This window comes from Chiloscyllium plagiosum, chromosome 12, assembly GCF_004010195.1.
Source record: "Chiloscyllium plagiosum isolate BGI_BamShark_2017 chromosome 12, ASM401019v2, whole genome shotgun sequence".
NCBI classification, from domain to species: Eukaryota; Metazoa; Chordata; class Chondrichthyes; order Orectolobiformes; family Hemiscylliidae; genus Chiloscyllium; species Chiloscyllium plagiosum.
This window is the reverse complement of record NC_057721.1, coordinates 21,064,488-21,083,573: the sequence shown is the minus strand read 5'-3', so window position 1 is coordinate 21,083,573 and position 19,086 is coordinate 21,064,488. Positions and strand designations below refer to the sequence as shown.

General features: G+C 39.5%; 1 long non-coding RNA gene across 1 annotated transcript in view; it reads right to left on the bottom strand.

The window, feature by feature from the left end:
• The window catches only part of LOC122555056, a 28,714-nt gene extending 16,881 nt beyond the window's left edge, over positions 1 to 11,833 (bottom strand). The window contains exon 1 of the long non-coding RNA XR_006313148.1: positions 11,703 to 11,833. This is a non-coding gene — a long non-coding RNA (uncharacterized LOC122555056). The remainder of the gene's footprint in view (positions 1 to 11,702) is intronic.
• Between the last annotated feature and the right edge of the window lie 7,253 nt (positions 11,834 to 19,086).

The following is a 19,086-nucleotide window of genomic DNA, read 5'->3' as shown; positions in this document are numbered from 1 at the left end:
AAACAGCAATGGGATGAGTATCGACCTCTGAGGCACTCCACTAGTAACAGGCCTCCAGTCCGACAAGCATCCTTCCAGTATGATCTGTTTCCTATCATCAAGCCAATTGTGCATCCAATTTGTCAGCTCCCCCTGGATTCCATGCAATCTAACCTTCCAGAGCACCCTCCCATGTGGACTTCTTTGGAAAATCCTTGCTGAATGCCTTTAATTTATGCATTTCTAAAGAATGGTTTATAATATCTGAAAACTGATTTTAAAAATTCTCCCAACACTGAGGCTATAATTTCTTAGTCCATCCCTTTCTCCCTTTAGTAGTAGTAGCACAATTTAACAGTCCTTGAACATTCTGCCAGAGAGAATTAGAAAAGGCTGGTCAGAGGCTCTATTTGTTTCCTCCCATGCTTCTCTTCAACTTAGGATTTATTCCATTCATACCTGGCACTGAATCCATTTTCAAAGGCAATAAGCTACTAAATAGTTCCTTTCCCACTTTGGTCTGAATTTGCATAATGATAGAGAACTTCTCTGTCATTGCAAAAATTATAAAGAGGACTAATTCCACAAATTCAAATCCTGTACACAGCCTCACCATTTTGTTGGGGAGTTGGAGAGGGTGGTAATAATTGGGAAGGATTTTAAATTGTAGAGTCATAGTTCATGGAAGTAGCTGTCCATGTGACATGGTAGCTGCCTCTATTTATACCTGATTTTCATTAGCCAGGAAGGAACACTAATGTACATGTTAGACATAGTAAGAACCAAGCTTTAAGCTTTTCAGAGTTCTTTGGAGAGGTGTAATGTGATGATGCTGCTTCTTTAACAAGGTTAAGTTGTCCTTGGTTTTTTGCAGAGCAATCATGAAGACATAGGTTCCGGGATATCTAGGTTTGAAGGGTTTTAGGGCCAATTTGATTATACCTAACAGATACTGCGTCAGGAAAAAGGCTTCCAAATTTAAGAAAAACACACTTGTGCAATCAGAGGGGAGTGGTCAGTTCTCCCAACTCAGTTGGTCCCTGGTTTGGTTTGTTTTGATTTTAGTTTAGCTGTTCAGAGCAATCAGTCAGTTTTGTGAGGCTACTGGTCAAAGAAACAGCTCCATGGAAGAAGGTGTTTCATGCTGAAACGCTCTGCCATCTCTCTCTCTTTCTCTCTCTCTCTCTCATAAAACCCTGTTTTACCTTTTGGGCCAAGAGGTGTTTATGGGAATTGTTGCAGGAATTTGGAACAGCATCATTAAGTTGGGATAGCCTGTTCAGTTTTCAGATAGATTAAGTTATTCTGTATTCTGTTCTCTTTGTTTCCGTTTCATTTGGCAATCTTGTCAATAAATTCTGATTTGCTTAAAACAAGGTGGTTCGGCCAGCTACATCACTCCTAGAATATCCACTTACACCTGGTTAAAATAACTAGCAAAGTTAGGGTCCAGGCTACTTTCTTGAAATGTTTTGAGGGGCTCTGGCCCAGTCCATAATAGCTGCACCTTTTTGGTTGTGGTCTTAGGATACCTTTGGTGGAGGTCAGTTGCCCTTTAAGGCTGGTAATCAACCTTGCAAAGTTATTAAAACTGTACACGAATATGCATAAAAAGTGGACAAACTATTGTAACAGCAATTCAGGCAGCATCCGATGAGCAGCAAAATCTTCCAGCACCACTGATCCAGAATTGCTGTGCTCTTCCAGCACCACTGATCCAGAATCTGGTTTCCAGCATCTGCAGTCATTGTTTTTATCTAACTATTGAAACAGTCAAGCTCTTTGAAACTCTTAAAAGCAACTGTCAAAAGTGACTGTCAAGTTGTAAAGGCATTTGAAACTCCAATATTTTAAATTGTTGAAAACCACATGGAGGGTGAAGGTTATTTTTCTTGGATTATTACTGATTTCATACCTTTCCATATCAGTGTGGGCGCTTCCCATTTCACAGTTTCATCAACATCTTCAAGTTGTTATAGATGATATCTGTTATTTTAAAGGGTAAAGTGTTTGAAGGAAGTACTTGGCTTCAGAAAGAATTAAACACTTCAGGAAAATTAATGTCTTAGAAGGAATTAAGTACTTGAAGGAATGTAAATGTAGTGATGGGTTTTTTATGAGTAGTATTTTTCAATAAAACCTGCAATCATTGGGTTTTTGTTTTATTTAATTTCAGCAAGGGTCATGTGGTCTGCCCATGATGAATACTGGATTATTTGGAAGTTGTAAGGAAAAGGTTGATGTGTGAAGTTGACACTATTTTGGCATTGGGGCCACAAAAGACATTGGGGTGGTTTGGTGTGCAAGTTGCCATGAGGATATGAAGGACCACAGTACATGGTTTGATGGAATAGATTTACAAAGAGGGGAGAAGAGACCATTAGACTTTCTGTGGTATGGATTGGCACAGATGAGACCTCGGCAATGTGTGGAGGACTGGGTGGTGAGGGCTGGAGAAATGCTTATGTTTTATTTAATGTTTTAAAACCAGAAAAGTGCTGGTGCACCAAGATAAGACTTTTATCCAGTCTTTGCCACGACTGTCCACCTGTGTTTTTGTTTCCAGGGTCACATTATGTCTCTCAGAGAACACACTACCCCCACCCCAACCCGCAGAATGAAAATCTGAATTCCTGGAGATTTTCTTCCTGCTAGGGTTTGTGGATTCTAGAATATTCTGGAAATGAAAAGTGAGGCCTTTGCCTAACTATTTAATGTATCTCCCTTCTCCTAAACCTTACTTTCTGAATTGTCGCCCTTTTTTATGAAACCACACAATGGGTAGAACTTTCTGTTCCCTGTTGAGGGAATTATCATGCATCTCAGGAGAAGCCTGCAAGACAATCCCAAGGACACAAGGTTGAACCTTTGCCATCTTTGATCCAAAGTCAACTGTGCAACAATGATACGAAGTGGCTGGCATGACATGCAGAATGGGAGTAGTAAGTTATTTTCCTTGGGGATTGTTTGAATTTGAGGCCCTTCTAGGGACAATAATGGTAATTACACATCCACTGTTTCAGTAATGCCAGCCAAGTATTATCAAATTACATTTCATCTTCAGATTTTCCATTGTTCAAGAATGAATATTACAAATTAAAGCACCAAGCAATCATAACATTATCTGTTCCCACAAATTGCCTCCATGTCACTTCAGCTCACAGTCGTAATGAGTCACTAACTTAAAGGAGTCACCTGGGGGCTTGGGAATTCTGGATCACATTTCATATTTGATGCTGGAAAATGTTGTTTCAGAGCTGCATCTTTTGCGCACTGAACTATAAGTATGCCGGGATATGACCTATGATTGAAAGGTGCTTTGCTTGGGAGGGGAAAGGGGTGGGGGGGGATGACTGTCAGTGTGCCAGAATTATTGCCAGAATTTCACCTCCACAAATGTAGTGGAAAGTGAGGATTGAAGATGCTGGAGATCAGGAGCAGGAGAGCCAATGTTTCGAGCATAAGATCTTGATCAGGAATGTCAATATAAGCTCGTCAACACTCCTGATCAAGTGCTTATACTCGTACATCAACTCACCTGCTCCTCGGATGCTGCCTGACTGGTTGTGTTTTTCCAGCACCCACTTTTGGACCCCCACAATGTAGTCTGAACACTTTAGTTTTGTAAAATGCATTGGGAGAAGGTTGTGTATGTAGGAATTATTTATACAGACAAGGATGTTTCTATACCACATTGTGTCAGGGAATAACATGATGCTACCTTATGATGGATGTGAAGACTCAGATATACCGACAGTGAAATGGTGCTCTTTATTGGACATTCCTCACAGCTTGTCTGCTTATTCGTCTGACTTGGAAATCCGAATAACTGGTATCTTTGCAACATTGCTTCAAATGTTAAAACATCAAAGGACAGAGCATTTACAGCATCTTCAGATGGATGATCCATCTCAGCCTTCAATCAATTTTATTCAACCACACGACATCAAGAAACAGCTGAAGACACTGGATACTGCAAAACCTATAGACCCTTGTGTTATGGACTAGGCCAGACCACTCAAAACATTCTTAAGCACGCAGCCCAGACCATAACTTTGCAATTTGTTTCGGTAAGTGTACAGTGAAAGTTATCTGGATTCAGTGAGTGAGGTTGACTACCAGGTTTAAAACAGACAAAAAAAATGTATTCACAAAATTACACAATGAAACACAAAGAACAGAATAAAGATCCTCTACGGAACTCAGTCTATCCAAAGTAGACTAAAGTATACTGTTTTGAATATACACTTCAGTCCCGATAAGCAAACCCCCTCTAAAATACAGTACAAAAAAGGGTCAGCTGCTCTCAGGTTTAAGTTAGAAGGGCAGAAGAGAGAAATTTTCCACACAGTTCACTTTTGAACTCCAAAGCTGTTCTGGACTGAACTAAACTGCTCAGCTCAACAAGAGAGCTGACCACTCCCCTTTCATTATACAGGTCACTTCTAAAACATGGCTACTTTGGCCTGAAATTTCATCTGTTTACATATAAACAAAAGGTCTCTCAAAAATCAAGGACAGAGCATCCTTGAGCCAAGGAACAGTTTTTAGACAAAAAAAAGGGACTAGCTTTGTGACACCTTGAGAAAAAAGAACCGTCAATATCAAAATGACCTCATTTTTAATCCTTCAAAAACCCAGTTAGTCGTCTAAACATACATATACACTATACTAACTTTAAACATGTAAACATGCACAACCACATGCAAATTCAGGTCATGGTACCCCCACCACCGAATGCTTCCATATCTCGTTCGAGTCTCGACAATGTATTGGCAATCATGTTTTCGCGACCTGCCACAAGCTCAATTGTTAAATTGAATGGCTGCAACAACATTCTCCATCGAAACAGTCTGGCCTTTTTGTCCTTAAGTTTTTCCACTAATGTCAATAGGCTGTGATCAGTGTATATGATTGTCTCAGATGCATTGCTGGTAATATAAATACTGAAATGTTGTAATGCCAACACCAAGCTTAAAGTCTGTTTCTTCACATTGAATATTTCTGTTGATGAATGTTCAACTTCCTGGAAAAATACCCGATGGGTCTTTCTATTCCCTCGTTATCCTCCTGCAGGAGCACTGCGCCGATACACACATCACTGGCGTTGATAGCCACCTTGAAAGGCTTTGCATAATCTGGTATGGTTAACTCTGGGGCAGTGGTTAACACAGTTTTTAGGCTGTCAAATGCCTTTTGACAGTCCAATGTCCACTGAACCTTCTTGCCCTTTTTTGGCAATGTGGTGAGTGGAGCAGCCACACTGCTAAAATTTGGCACAAATCCATTCAATCCCAGGAACCGTAGAACTGCTTTTTTTGTTGATGGTTTGGGAAATGCCCCATAATTTGCATCCCATGGGGCCATTTGTCCATGTCCACCAACATGGCCCAGGAAGGTGACTTGGGATTTGGCAAATTCACTTTTAGCGAGGTTTACCACCAAACCTGCCTTCTGAAGTCGATCTAACAAGTCTGATAAATGCTGTAAATGTTCCTTCCAAGAGTGACTAAAAATCACCCAGGTCATCAATATACACTACACAGTTGGGTAATCCAGCAATTACCTTATTAGTCAGTCTCTGAAATGTGGCTGGAGCATTTTGTCATACCAAATGGCATGACTTTGAACTGATATAGTCCATTTGGCGTTAAGAAAGCTGAAAGTGCCTTAGCTCTCTCTGACAGAGGTACTTGCCATTAGCCTCTGAGCAAGTCCAACTTAGGAATGGAAGTTGCTTATCCCACTTTTTCGACACAATCCTCCAACCGTGGAATTTGATATGCATTGGCGTTGAGTTTGCGTTAGTCCACATATAACTGTTAGGTACCATCTGGCTTTGGTACCATGACTATAGGTGAGCTCCAGTCACTGTAACTTACTTTGATAATGCCATCTTGGAGTAGGCGCTCTATCTCCTTCGGAACCTGTGCCAACTTTAGAGGGTTATGCCTATAAGGATGTTGCTTAATTGGAACAGCATCTCCTATCTCTACATCATGCACAATTAGGTTAGTACTTCCCAGTTTATTTCCGCATATCTCCCCATGCGATAGTAATAACTCTTTCAGGTCATTTCGATTTGCTTGTGGAAGGTAACTCAATAATTTATCCCAATTTTTGACAACTTCCTCATTGTCCAATTTGATTTGGGGAATGTCCAATTCGGAATCCTCTGAACTTGGTTCTTCCTTCTGTGCTGTAATCATTTACACCTTCTCCTCTTGCTTCCCTTCCCTATCAAAATACCTTTTGAGCATATTCACATGACACACTCTGAGATTTCTTCCCGTCTGGAGTCCTTATCAAGTAGTTCACCTCACTCAATTTCTTCGCGATTTGAAACGGTCCACTAAACCTTGCTTTTAAAGGTTCACCTGTTACTGGAAGTAACACCAATACCTTATTCCCAATTGCAAAATTGCAAATTAGTGATTTCTTATCCGCTTCCTATTTCATTGTATGCTGTGATACTTTTAAATGCTGTCTAGCCAACTCTCCAGCTCTATATAATCTTTTTCTAAGATTTGACACATAGTCAGAATGGGTGGTGTCTGAATTCTGACTTATTAATTTCTCCTTAATCAATTTTAATGGTCCTCTTACTCATGCCCTAAAATTAATTCAAATGGACTGAATTTGGTCGATTCCTTTGTTGCATCTCTGATTGCAAAAAGTACAAACAGAACTCCCTTATCCCAATCATCTGGATAATTCTGACCATAAGCGCTCAGCATGGTTTTTAATGTTTGATGCCATCTCTCTATCATTTCCTGCAATTCTGGATGGGACACAGTAGATTTGAATTGTTTTATTGCCAAGTTATCCATAACCTCCTTGAACAGTTTGAATGTGACGTTTGACCGTTGATCTGACTGGATCTCTAGTGGTAGTCCGTATCTTGTAAAAAAATTTGAGTAATTCTTTTATAGCCCTTTTTGCTGTGATATTGCATAATGGTACTGCCTCTGGAAATCTAGTCGACACATCCATCATTGTTAATTAATACTTGTTCCCACTTTTTGTTTGAGGTAGGGGACCTACACAATCCATTAAGTCTCTTGTGAAAGGTTCCTCAAATGCTGCAATATGTATTAAAGGTGCAGGTTTATTACTGCCTGTGGTTTTCCAATTCGCTGACATGTATGACATGTCTGGCAAAATTCAACTACGTCCTCGTGTAGTCCAGGCCAGTAAAAATGTCTTTGTATTTTAGCCTGTATTTTCCTCACCCCTAAATGACCTCCAAGTGGTAGCTCATGCAGCACTCGCAGTACTTCCTTTCTATGCCCTACTGGCAAAACAATCTGACGAACATCTGCCCATTTCTCATCTGCTTGAATGTAGTATGGTCTCCATTTCCTCATTAAGACATCATTTGTTAAGTCATAACACAGAAATGCATTCACTCTCCTTCTCTGTAAATGCCCTTTGATACAACTGTTTTCTTATCTTTCTGCTGTAATTCAATCAGCTTAGCAGAGCTAAAGATGCTTGCACATTTACCGATTTGCTCCTGCTCTGTGCCACTTATCTGATCAAAAATAGTCTTGGTTAATACTATGTCAGTTTCCTTATTTGTGCCTATTGATCCCTCCTGCATTAGTGAGTGCCTCTGTGATCTTTGATCACACAGTCAGGGAAAATTCCTGGATAACCATTCTCCATGTCTTCAGTTGCCTGCATCTCCACTGGCTTTTCAACTAGAGTAGGCAGCACACCTACCAATGAATGAGCTATATCATTTCCAAGGACAAATTGTATTCCTGGAGCTGATAGTTTGTCCAGTACTCCTGCCATAAATTCTCCACTCTTCTCTGGACTCTCTAGCCTCACTTTACATAACTGAGCACTTTTTATCTCACTGTGAATTCCTGTTACCAGTACCTTTTCTGGCAATACTCCCTCAGGAGTACATATCTCTTCATGCTCCAGCATTAAAGACTGAGAGGATCCTGTGTCCCTTAATATTGTAACCTCCTTACCTACTGCTCCTGGCTTGTGTGAATAAACTTTACCCTTGCGTGTAGTTTTTTAAAGCACGTCCTCCTTAATCACCTTCTGAACATCTTGTAAACTCTGAGGCAGTTGTCTAACTTCCCTTGTGCTTTTTTGTTACAGTCCAACAAAATTTCCAGGCCTGTCTGGTTTCCATATATCTGGCTTTCTCCTTGCTCACCAACACTGTGATTTTGTGTGACCCACTTTATTACAATGAAAACATTGGAGCTTTTTAACTTCTTTGTCTCCCTCAAGGGTTTCTTTTTTAACCTGTGGTAAATTATGCTTATGATCTTCACTGAGATCTACCTTTCCCTTTCTCTTTGCCCAAATTTCTATCCCCTCATGGACTGAAATTGATTCTAGAAATCAAACCAAGTTTTATGGACCAGCTCATAATCATCAGCCACTTCAGATGCTAAGCTTGCTGTTTTATCTCTCTGCTCTTCCACATGAGTTTGCACGACTTCAGGCAGTGAATTTTTGAATTCCTCCAAAATAATTACCTCTCTAATTAGCTCTTATCCATCTATCGAAATTACTCTGTTTGATCCTTTCAAACTCAGTATGGATTTGAGCAGGGTCCCTCTTTAGATTCCTGAAATGTTGTCTATAGGCTTCTGGTACAAGCTCATATGTACTTAAAATAGCTTTTTTCACCTCCTCATACTCCTCAGATCCTCCTCTGAAAGTGATATGAATACCTCACCAGCCCTACCTACAAGTTTCGTTTGCCACTGGCCACTGCATTTATTTAGCCACCTTTTCAAATGAGATGAAAAAGGGTTCCACAACCTTCTCATCAAATCTAGGCAATGCTTGAACATAATGCTTAAACTAGTTTCTCACTAGGCTACTGACGACCAGGCATAAGTGGGTACTGCTTTTGCCCAAAACGTCGATTTTCCTGCTCCTCGGATGCTGCCTGACCTGCTGTGCTTTTCCAGCACCACTCTAATCTTGACTCAAATCTCCAGCATCTGATTCTGACTACCAGAGGCTTGCTCATCCTCAGTCTCCTCCTCACTAAGCCTACCCTCAGCCCTTAACTCCAACCTTTTCAGCTGACTTTCCTTTTTGTGTGTCAGTTTTTGAGGTTCAAAAGCAATCTCTTTTTTTTTCTCTGCTCTCTCTTTTTCTCTCTCTTCTGCTTTTAACCGTAACTCAAACTGTTTCATTTCTGCTCCCTTTTCCTTATCTCTTGCCTCTAAATCAAGCTGCCTCATTTTCAATTGAATTTTTGCCATCTCTATAGATTCTGATGGTTTCTTCAGCAAGTTTAAATCCTGAGCTACTGCTGTAATTATCTCTCCTCTCCTCACAGAAGCAGGCAGTTCCAATTCCAGCTTCTCTGCTAATTCTTGCAACTTTGTCTTATTCACTTTTTGCAAAACTTCCAAAGTCATCGCATCCACATCCAGAAAACTTTTGGCCACTGAAGGAGCCATTACTATCCCAAGCTTTGTCTACCCAACCAAACCAACACCCGAAATAAAGACACTAGCACCTACCACTTGCTGTTTGAAATCCCATAAAGAGCCCCCAGTCTGTTATGGAGTAGACCAGACTACTCAAAACATTCTTATGCAGGCACCCCAGACTATAACTTTACAATTTGTTTCGGTAAGTGTACAGTGAAAATTACTCGGATTAAGTCAGTGAGGTTGACTACCAGGTTTAAAACAGACAAATAATTTATACACAAGAATACACAATGAAACACAAAGAACAGAATAAAGAACCCCTACAGAACTCAGTCTATCCAAACTAGACTTAATTATACTGTTCCAAATGTACACAACTGTCTCAAAAAAGCAAACCCCTTTTAAAACACAATACAAAAAGGGTCAGATGCTTACAGGTTGAAGTTAGAAAGGCAGAAGAGAGAGAGTTTCCACACAGCTCACTGTTGAACTTCCAACCAGTTCTGGACTGAACTAAACAACTCAGCTCAGCTGGAAAGCTGACCACTCCCCTTTCATTATAGAGGTCACTTCTAAAACGTGACCACTTTGGCCTGAAGTTTCATCTGTCTACATATAAACAAAAGACCTCTCAAAATCCTTTTCATCTCTGTACCAAACAAGATTGATCAGAGCCTGGCCCAGTTTATTGCCCCTCTGAAAAAAATCAAGGACAGAGTATCCCTGAGCCAAGGGACAGCTTTTCAGAATTAAAGGGACAAGCTTTGTGACACTGGCAACATTCATCAATAATACTGAAGACTGTTTAATTTAGATAAACGTGAGGTGCTACATTTTGGAAACGCAAATCAGGGCAGAACTTATACACTTAATGGTAAGGTCCTGGGAGTGTTGTTGAACAAATAGACTTTGGAGAGCAGGTTCATAGTGCCTTGAATGTGGAGTCGCAACTAGATAGGATAGTGAAGAAGGCAGTTGGTATGCTTTCCTTTATTGGTCAGTGTCTTTTGTATCAGAGTTGGGAGGTCATGTTACAGCTGTAAAGGGTAGAAACAGTTTCTACCCTACTGTTGCTAGAATACTGAATGGACTCACAAACTCTTAACATTTTCCTGTACCTGTGTTTTTGTTTTTGCCACTGTTTACCTATTATTTACTTACCTATGCTACTTAACTCTGTGATCTGCCTGTGTTGCTCGCAAGACAAAGCTTTTCACTTTGCCTCAGTACATGTGACAATAAATTCAATTAAATTCATTTCAATTCAATTCAATATTGGACACTGGTTCAAGCACTTTTGGAATACTGTGTGCAATTCTGTTCTCCCTACCATAGGAAAGGATGTTGTGAAACTTGAAAGGGTTCAGAAAGATTTGAAGGATGTTGGCAGGATTAGAGAGTTTGAGCTATAGACAAAGGCTGTATAGACTGGGGCTATTTTCCCTGGAATGTCGGATGCTGAGGGGTGATCTTATTAAGGTTTATAAAATCATGAGGGGTATGGACAGGGAAAACAGACAAGATCTTTTCCCTAGGTGGAGGGGTCCAAAACTAGAGGGTAAAGATTTAAGGTGAGAGGGAAAAGATTTAAAAGGGACCTAAGGGGCAACTTTTCATGCCTAGCCTGGTGTGAGTATGGAGTGAGCTGCCAAAGGAAGTGGTGGAGGCTGATTCAAATGTTGTAATTGTAAGGCATCTGGATAGGTATATGAATAGGAAGGATTTAGAGGGATATGGGCCAAATGCTAGCAAATGGGACTAGATTTAAGATACCTAGTTGGCATGGACGAGTTGGACCAAAGAGTCTGTTTCTGTGCTGTCCATCTCCATGGACTCTGTGACTCTATGACATGTGCTCCAGAACTGGCCATTCCCCTAGCCAAGCTGTTCCAGTGCAGCTACAACACAGGCACCAACCTAACAATGTAGAACATTGTCCAGGTATGCTGTGTCCACAAAGAGCGAGTCAAATCCAACCTGGCCAATTACCACCCCATCTGTCAACTCATGATTATTAACTCAGTGATTGATGAGATCATCATCAATGTTATCAAGCAGCACTTGCAAAGAAATAATATGTACGCAGCTGCTCAGTATGGATTCTGCAAGGGCTACTTGTCTCCTGACCTCATTACAGCCTTGGTCGAAACATGGAGAAAAGAGCAAAATTCCAAAGGTGAGATGACAGTGACTACTCATGACATGAAGACATGCATTTGAATTAGTGTGGTATCTAGGTACTCTAGAAAATCAAGCCAATGAGAATCAGCGAAAATTCTCTACTCATTGGAGTCTTACCTAGGACAAAGAAAGATGGTTTTGGTTTTTGGAGGTTAATGATTGCAGCTCCAGAATATCTCTGCAGGAGTTCTTCAAGGTAATGTCCTAGGTTGAGGTATCTTGAGCTGCTTCATCAATGACCTTTCCTCCATCATTTGATGAAGTGGAGTTATTCACTGATGATTGTGCAATGTTCAGCACCATTTGCAACTCCTCAAATACTGAAGCTGTCTGTCCCCATATTCAGCAAGGATAAATTAACCACTGAACTGGCTTTGGTTGATAAGTGGCATGTGATACTCACAACGTGCAAGTCATTAAGCAATGACCATCTATAACAAGACAGAATAACATCATTGCCCCTTAACAATCAATAGTGTAACCATCACTGAAATCACTTCAAATCCTATGGATGACCATTGACCAGAAACTAACTGGAACCGTCACATAAATACTGTGGCTACAATGAGCAGGTCAGCAAATCCCTCACTCTTGTCTCTATAAATCTTAACAATAACCTACAACATTTAAGACAGGAATGTGATGGAGTACTCCCCACAAGCCTGGATGAATGCAACTCCATCAGCAATCAAGATACTTGACACCATTTAGGACAAATTAGCTCTGCTTGATTGGTGCCACATCCATCACTTTGAACATCCAATCCCTTCACCATTGGATGTATAGTGATAGCAGTGTGTGCCATCTACAACAGCACTTCCCAAACCCATGATGTCTTGCATCTGGAAGAACAAAGTCAGATGGCAAGTGAAAACACTACTACATGCAAGTTCCCCTCCAAGCCCTACAATAACCTCATTATCACTGCCCCTTCACTGTCCCAGAGTCAAAATCCTGGAAATTCTTATCCTAGCAGCACTGCAAATGTCTCACACTGCAGGGACTGCAATGCTTCAAGTAGGTAGCTCACAATTACCTTCCCCAGGTGTATTAAGGATCATAAATAAATGCTGACATAGCCCCAAACTCACCTCACATGAACAAATAAAAAATATATTTTTGAAGTGTAGTCAACATTGTCAGAAAGAAAGCATAAACATCTAAATTTTCCCAAGATAAAGGTGATTTTTTTCAGATCTTTTTACTTAGCCATAAAAACAGGGCAACAAATGTTTTCTGAAACCTCCCAAATCTAGCATTAGATGTGGTGCACAATTATTTGCAAGTTTATCATGGGATATTTTAATTTGTACTTTTCACTTTTGGCATTTTATTTATGAATTTAATAGTATATATAGTTGTTACTACATTTCTGATGTGTCACTAAATTCAAGCTGCCCTGTTCTCTTAGTAATTGTATCAACACCTATATTATTTGTTGACATTTAATAAACATAACATCTTGCTGCAATTTAATTTCATCTGTATGGCCTATGATATTTCATTAAGTCATCAGTAATACTAAATATGTGAAATATAGATCACATAAAATAACCATGACCAAACAGTAAATGTAGATTATATTTCTCATTGTCTAAAGACAGCATAATGCAGTCAGACTGTGAATTCAGAAATGTCATGCTTGCCAGTGCATCAGCAAGAAGCAATGACTTGTTGTACTTAAAGCCTTGGGAGCTGGTTATGTGTTAGAGTCTCGCTTGGAGAAACATGAACTTATACTGACATTTCATTGCAGCATGTACGTGACCAGACTCTCCTGAAGATACTAGCATGCAGTTTTAACTCCTTTGAGGAATACATTCATTGGAATCAAAAATCCTAAGAAAGTGGAGGCATCTGAATTTCCTTGGTTATACCTGTATGGATGTTATGGACCCAATGGAACTGTTCGTCTAATGTAAGAATCAGTTACCTTGGATGGATGGTTAGTTTATGATGCTAATAGCATAGGTTCAATTCCTGCACAAACTGAGGTTACCATAAGGACTACCCTTCCCAACCTCTCTCCTTGCCTGAGGCATGGTCACCCTCAGGTTAAGTCACCACCAGTCATCTCTGTAATGACAGAACAGCCCTACGATCTGGTAGGGCGGTGGTGGTTTTCCCCATCTGTTGCAGGGAGGTAATTTTCAGAAGATGCTTTCGGATTTTCAGAATTGATATTAAAATTGAAAATACTGAAAATGTTCATCAAGTCAGGCAACATTTCAAAGAAACACAGTATTAATTTTTCAGGTTATTGACTGTTCTGATGATGGGTTCAGGATCTAAGACCTAGCTCTGTTTCTCTTTCTACAGGTGTTGCCTGATCTGCTGATTTTGTAGCAATTTTGATTGAAATTAGCATTAGTTAACATTTAATTGAAATATTCAGTTTAAATTCTAAAGTTCTAGACTTTAGAAGATTAAGAGATGATTTGATTTAACCATATAAAACTTTGAGGGGACTTGACAGGGTGGATGTGGACATGATCGTTTTATTTGTAATCTTACATAGATAATGTATTAAATTGACCATCTTGGCAATCAGAGAAAGCATTTTCATTTTTTGTATTGGAATAGAGTAACAGTGTAGTCTTTGAAGCACCTATTTAGACAACTCTTCAAGCAGAATTGCAGATCGTACATTGGACTTATTATATGTTACAGATCCCATCAAACCAGAATGGAAGAAAGACATCCTTGATCCTGAGGGACTGTCTCAGATGGAGAAAAAGTCTAAAAGATGTGGCCCCCAACTGTGCAGTTTTCAATACGGCTACTACAAAAAAAACTTTTGCAAATCTTTCTTATTAATTAATGGTTATATTTGTGCTGCACTTTAGAAATCAAAAACCTTAGTTATGAATATCTTTGTGCTTTATTTTGTCATGAAGGTACAGATTATCAGATCATTTTTAAATCTTTGCAACTTCAGCCCAAGGGGTCACATTATATTAATTTCTTCACTAAAGGACTGTTACCATTCCCTTATGCTCCCAAGCCAAACACAGCTTAACTTCCTGCCAATGTGTAGTCTCAGTTATTATAGTACTGATTCTATTACAATAATGTACTTGCACTAAAATGTCTGAGATTAGAGTGTATTTATTGCTATCTCACTAAGATATAGATGTTCATGAGACATACAAGTTCCTCTTTTATGTGAAAAATAAAATCTGAGCTGCATTCGAACAGGGGCATGAGTGATTCGAAGTGCGGTAATTTCATCAAATTCTGTTAAGCCATCTTCTCTTTACATCAAACATTTGTTTCACATGGAAAATGTGCACAGGGAGACAGTTCTGCATGTTGACTTGGCATAAGCCATTAGCAAACAGCTGATAGAGGAGGAATTTAGTACTTTACTGCCTAATACTGAAGGGTAGGACAAGGAACATTATGGTGCCATGAAGCCCGCCCCCCCCCCAATTACCAGTGGAGATCCGGTTATAGGACATGCAGTCAGCAGAGTAATGCTTTTGGCAACTGAAAGCCACCCACCGGGAAAAGGTAACAGAAATGGATGTAGTCTTGAGCCTCCCTTATATCTCGGGCCAAGAGAAGAAATACATGGGATGTACAATGGATGTGCCAAGTTAAATATACTCAGAGCTAAATATCTTAATTATTCATCATGTGCAGAGCACATGTATTCAGTATAGGTATTCATCTACATCCTAAGAAAGCATGTAAAAAACATTTGCTACATTTCACAATTGTTTCCTAGATGCTGCAGTTGGTGTGGGGCTGAACAGTACACTTAACCATATCTTCTTGTTAGAGGATTATTATTGCTGAAACATAGGCTGGTGGTCTACAAAGGAACTCTGTGACAAAGTCCCCAACTTTGAGTTAAATTTAAAGACTTTTGCAGGGTCTGGCTTACTTAGCTCAAAACTTAGTCACGGAATGTTAGAGGGATGAAAATCTGCTCTAATTCCTGGGTAACCATAAAACGTGAATGGCTAATCATACTAATCATACTAAATATAGCGCACTCACCCAACCACCCCAATGGAAACTTGACTCATGATCCCTCTCAAGACCCAACCCAACCAACTCTTGCATTCGCCCATCCCCACCTCCACCCACCCTCATCCAGTCCCAGACTTAATCTGGCCTGTTGCAACTTGATTTCCTCTAATTCCTCTGAACCCAGCTCATGAACCCCCACCCACTCTGAGCATAACACAATTCCTCCGAGCGCTCTTCAAACCCAACTTGACTCAAATTCTCCCCTTTCTGGCTCTGACCCAACTCAGCCCTCAACTCTCTAACACATACCACTTGATTAGACCCACCTAGCCACTCACCCATTCTTCCTCACCTTGACACCCTACCTACATTGCTGCATTGCCATTCTGCCCCCTTCTACACTCACCTTAGCACCCCCATTCCTTTACCACTTTACTCTCTGTCCTTCACTAACACACTGAAGGATATGCAGTGTGGACATGTACATTTGGATTAGGAAATTAATGAACTGAATAAAGTAGGTAGTTAATGCCTTAAAATGGAGGCATAGTTCCTTCAATTGCTGCGTGCTATGAAGATTCAGCTGTTTCAAAGGTACAAGAACTATCTTGATTTAGATAAAAGTATGTCGATTAAATATGACATGCCTTCCCCAGTGGTTGCTGTCCTGAATTATGAAGCTTCTCTTGCTTATTGAATTAAAAAGGTAAAATTCCACTCTATGTATCTGGTGTCTGTATATTTTCTCATGTGCAATTACTAAATGAATGAAGAGGATCTCCCTTCAGGATGAAGTTTGTCCTTCTTAAGTAGAACCTCTTTCATAATTTGTGAGAGCATCTGAAGAGAACTGAAAAATGTATTCTTGACTATTAGGCCTTGCTTTTCTTTTCCATTAACTTGCCCAGTAATGGCAAGGTGGGCCCTCCTCCATTGTTTGACCATGGAGTGACCCTAGAGAACTTCCCGGAGCCAACCCTATCATAATAATTTAGTTGACTCCTCACAGCATTCTTTCTTGTGCTGAGGAGGTTGACTTTTCAAAATGAGGTAAAATATGGCCAAGGCAGAAAACAGGGGCTCACTCTCTCTGGAGCAGATGAAGGAGAAGAGTTCATTCTGTAGAGAAAAATTATAGAACTTGTGGGTTTAGCACTGTAATTAATCGTTTGTCTCTTAGAGATTATATAAATGTTAAGTGCTCAAAGTTGCTATGGAGATAAAGATGAGGAATGTATCTAATATCATTTCATCTTTGCTATGTAATTTGTCTATGCCAGCATCTGATTGTGTGGCTATGTTCAATGTGAACAGTCACTCTGGCAGACATTCCTGAAGATATCAGCTACCAATCAAAACCCAGTGGAATAGTTGCACACTGAGCTCCTGTTCCATTTACCCCGGTACCAACTAATCTTGAGGTAGACATTCCAGATGATGTTGCTTTGAAAGATATGTGGCATAATTTGAACTTGCTGATTTCCATTAAACAATCTCTCCTGAATTTCACCTTCATTGATTTCTCAATTGAGATCTCAGACCTGGCTTTACTTTTGCTAGCCTGGCTACAATAGAAGCTAAAAATGGGTTTTCACAGGAATAACTTATCTTTGAAGATACGTACCAAAATGATTTGCATTTAAATAGTTTCTTTGACACAGAAAACATTCCAAAATTCTTCAAAATATCATAATCAGATAAAATGGGATGATAATCTTGAGGGGGATGTATTAGGAAGATATCTTGAAGCTTGGTAATGTGGGTGGTTTTAAGAAGAAATGTTTTATGCTTCTCCTTCCTAAACCATTACTTATTCTCATCCACTTTGGGAAATGGAACTAAATGGGGGTGTCTTTATCAATTGGCATAAATGAATATGTAACTTATTAGCAGATTCATCTACTTTCTTTTGGGGACTTAGGCCTCTCACTTACACACTAAAAGCTGATCACTGAAGTATTGTTTTTTTGAAATCTTTCACTCAATAACAACTGGCTGATCAGCATTTTATTTTCCAGACACTGGCCATCCCTGACAAAAGAAAATCAAATCATATCCCATTGACATTTAATAGCATTACTGTTACTGAATAGCGATATTTGAGGTTACTCCTGACCAGAAGTCAAAGTGGACCTGCCATAAAAATATTGTGGCTACAAGACCAGGTAAGAAGCTTGGAAATCTACAGTAACTAACTCAACTCCTGACTCCCCAAAGGCCATCCATCATCTTTAAGGTGCAATTCAGGAATGTGATGGAATACTCTACACTTGGCTGGATGAGTGTAGCTCCAAAAATACTCTAAAAGTTTGACACAATGCTTGACAAAACAGCCCACTTGATTTACGCTCACTTCACCACCTTAAATATTCAGTCCCTTCTTTAGCATAATGCATAATGGTAGCAGTGTGTGCCATCTACAAAATGTACTACTGCATCTAGCTCAGACTCTTTTAGCAGCACCTTCCAAACACGCAAACTCTACCATCAAGGAGGAGAAGGATGTCAAATGAATGATAACATCATGACCTGCAATTTCTCTCTGAGCTGCACACCATCCTGAATTGGAAATATATTACTCTCCTTTTACTAAAGCTAGGTCAAACTTCTGTAGCTCACTTCCTAACACTGTGGGCATATCTACACCTCCAACTGCAGCAGTTCAACAAGACAGCTCACCACCATCTTCTCCAGGTCTATTAGGCATGGGCAATAAACCTTCATCCTGCCAGAGATGCCCACATCCCATACATAATTGTTTCAAGAAAGGTCTCAGAACAGAATAGTAAGTTTAAATACATCTATGTAATCTGTGTGATATCCTCACAAAGATAAACGTTGGTGATTAGATAAACTGCATTCAACAAATGGATTTCAATTTCAAAGTATCAATCAAAATATTCCAACATTGCTCAAAGCAATTGATCAACAGAAATAGTGGGGTCAAATCATTAGAAATAAAATGGCACTTTATTTAGTTGCCTGACAATCCTTGTGTTTGGATAAACCTGCAAAGTTATATCCTGAATCATTTTCAAACTACTTAATCACTTTAAATGAAATATATGCATCAACTGGTCTAGAAAATACCTCAAGTTAGTCTCTTGTAAAGGATGCAGTTTGGGTGAGATGCATTAAACACTATGGAGGTAATTACTACCTCCAAAAGCAAAGAATCTGAGACCTGTGTGTATGTATTGGCAATGTTACCTTTACTTCTTACGCAGGAGTGTCCAGTGTGTGCTGACTGTCTCACTCAGCAGGTCAATTTCTGTGATGGCAGGAACATCAGCTTGCGATCACTGATCACTGACCCATTTGGAATTCTTACTTCTTATTAAACATTCTTTGGAGGATGCTGCAAATATATGTTTTTTTTTGTTTTTTTTAATAGATATTTTTATTAGAAATTTAACATTTTTACAAGTTTACAAAAATAAACAAAACTCTCAGATATAAACATTGATATACAATTAGCTCAAATATACAATAGCCAAAATTTGACAAAAAAAAACAAAACAAC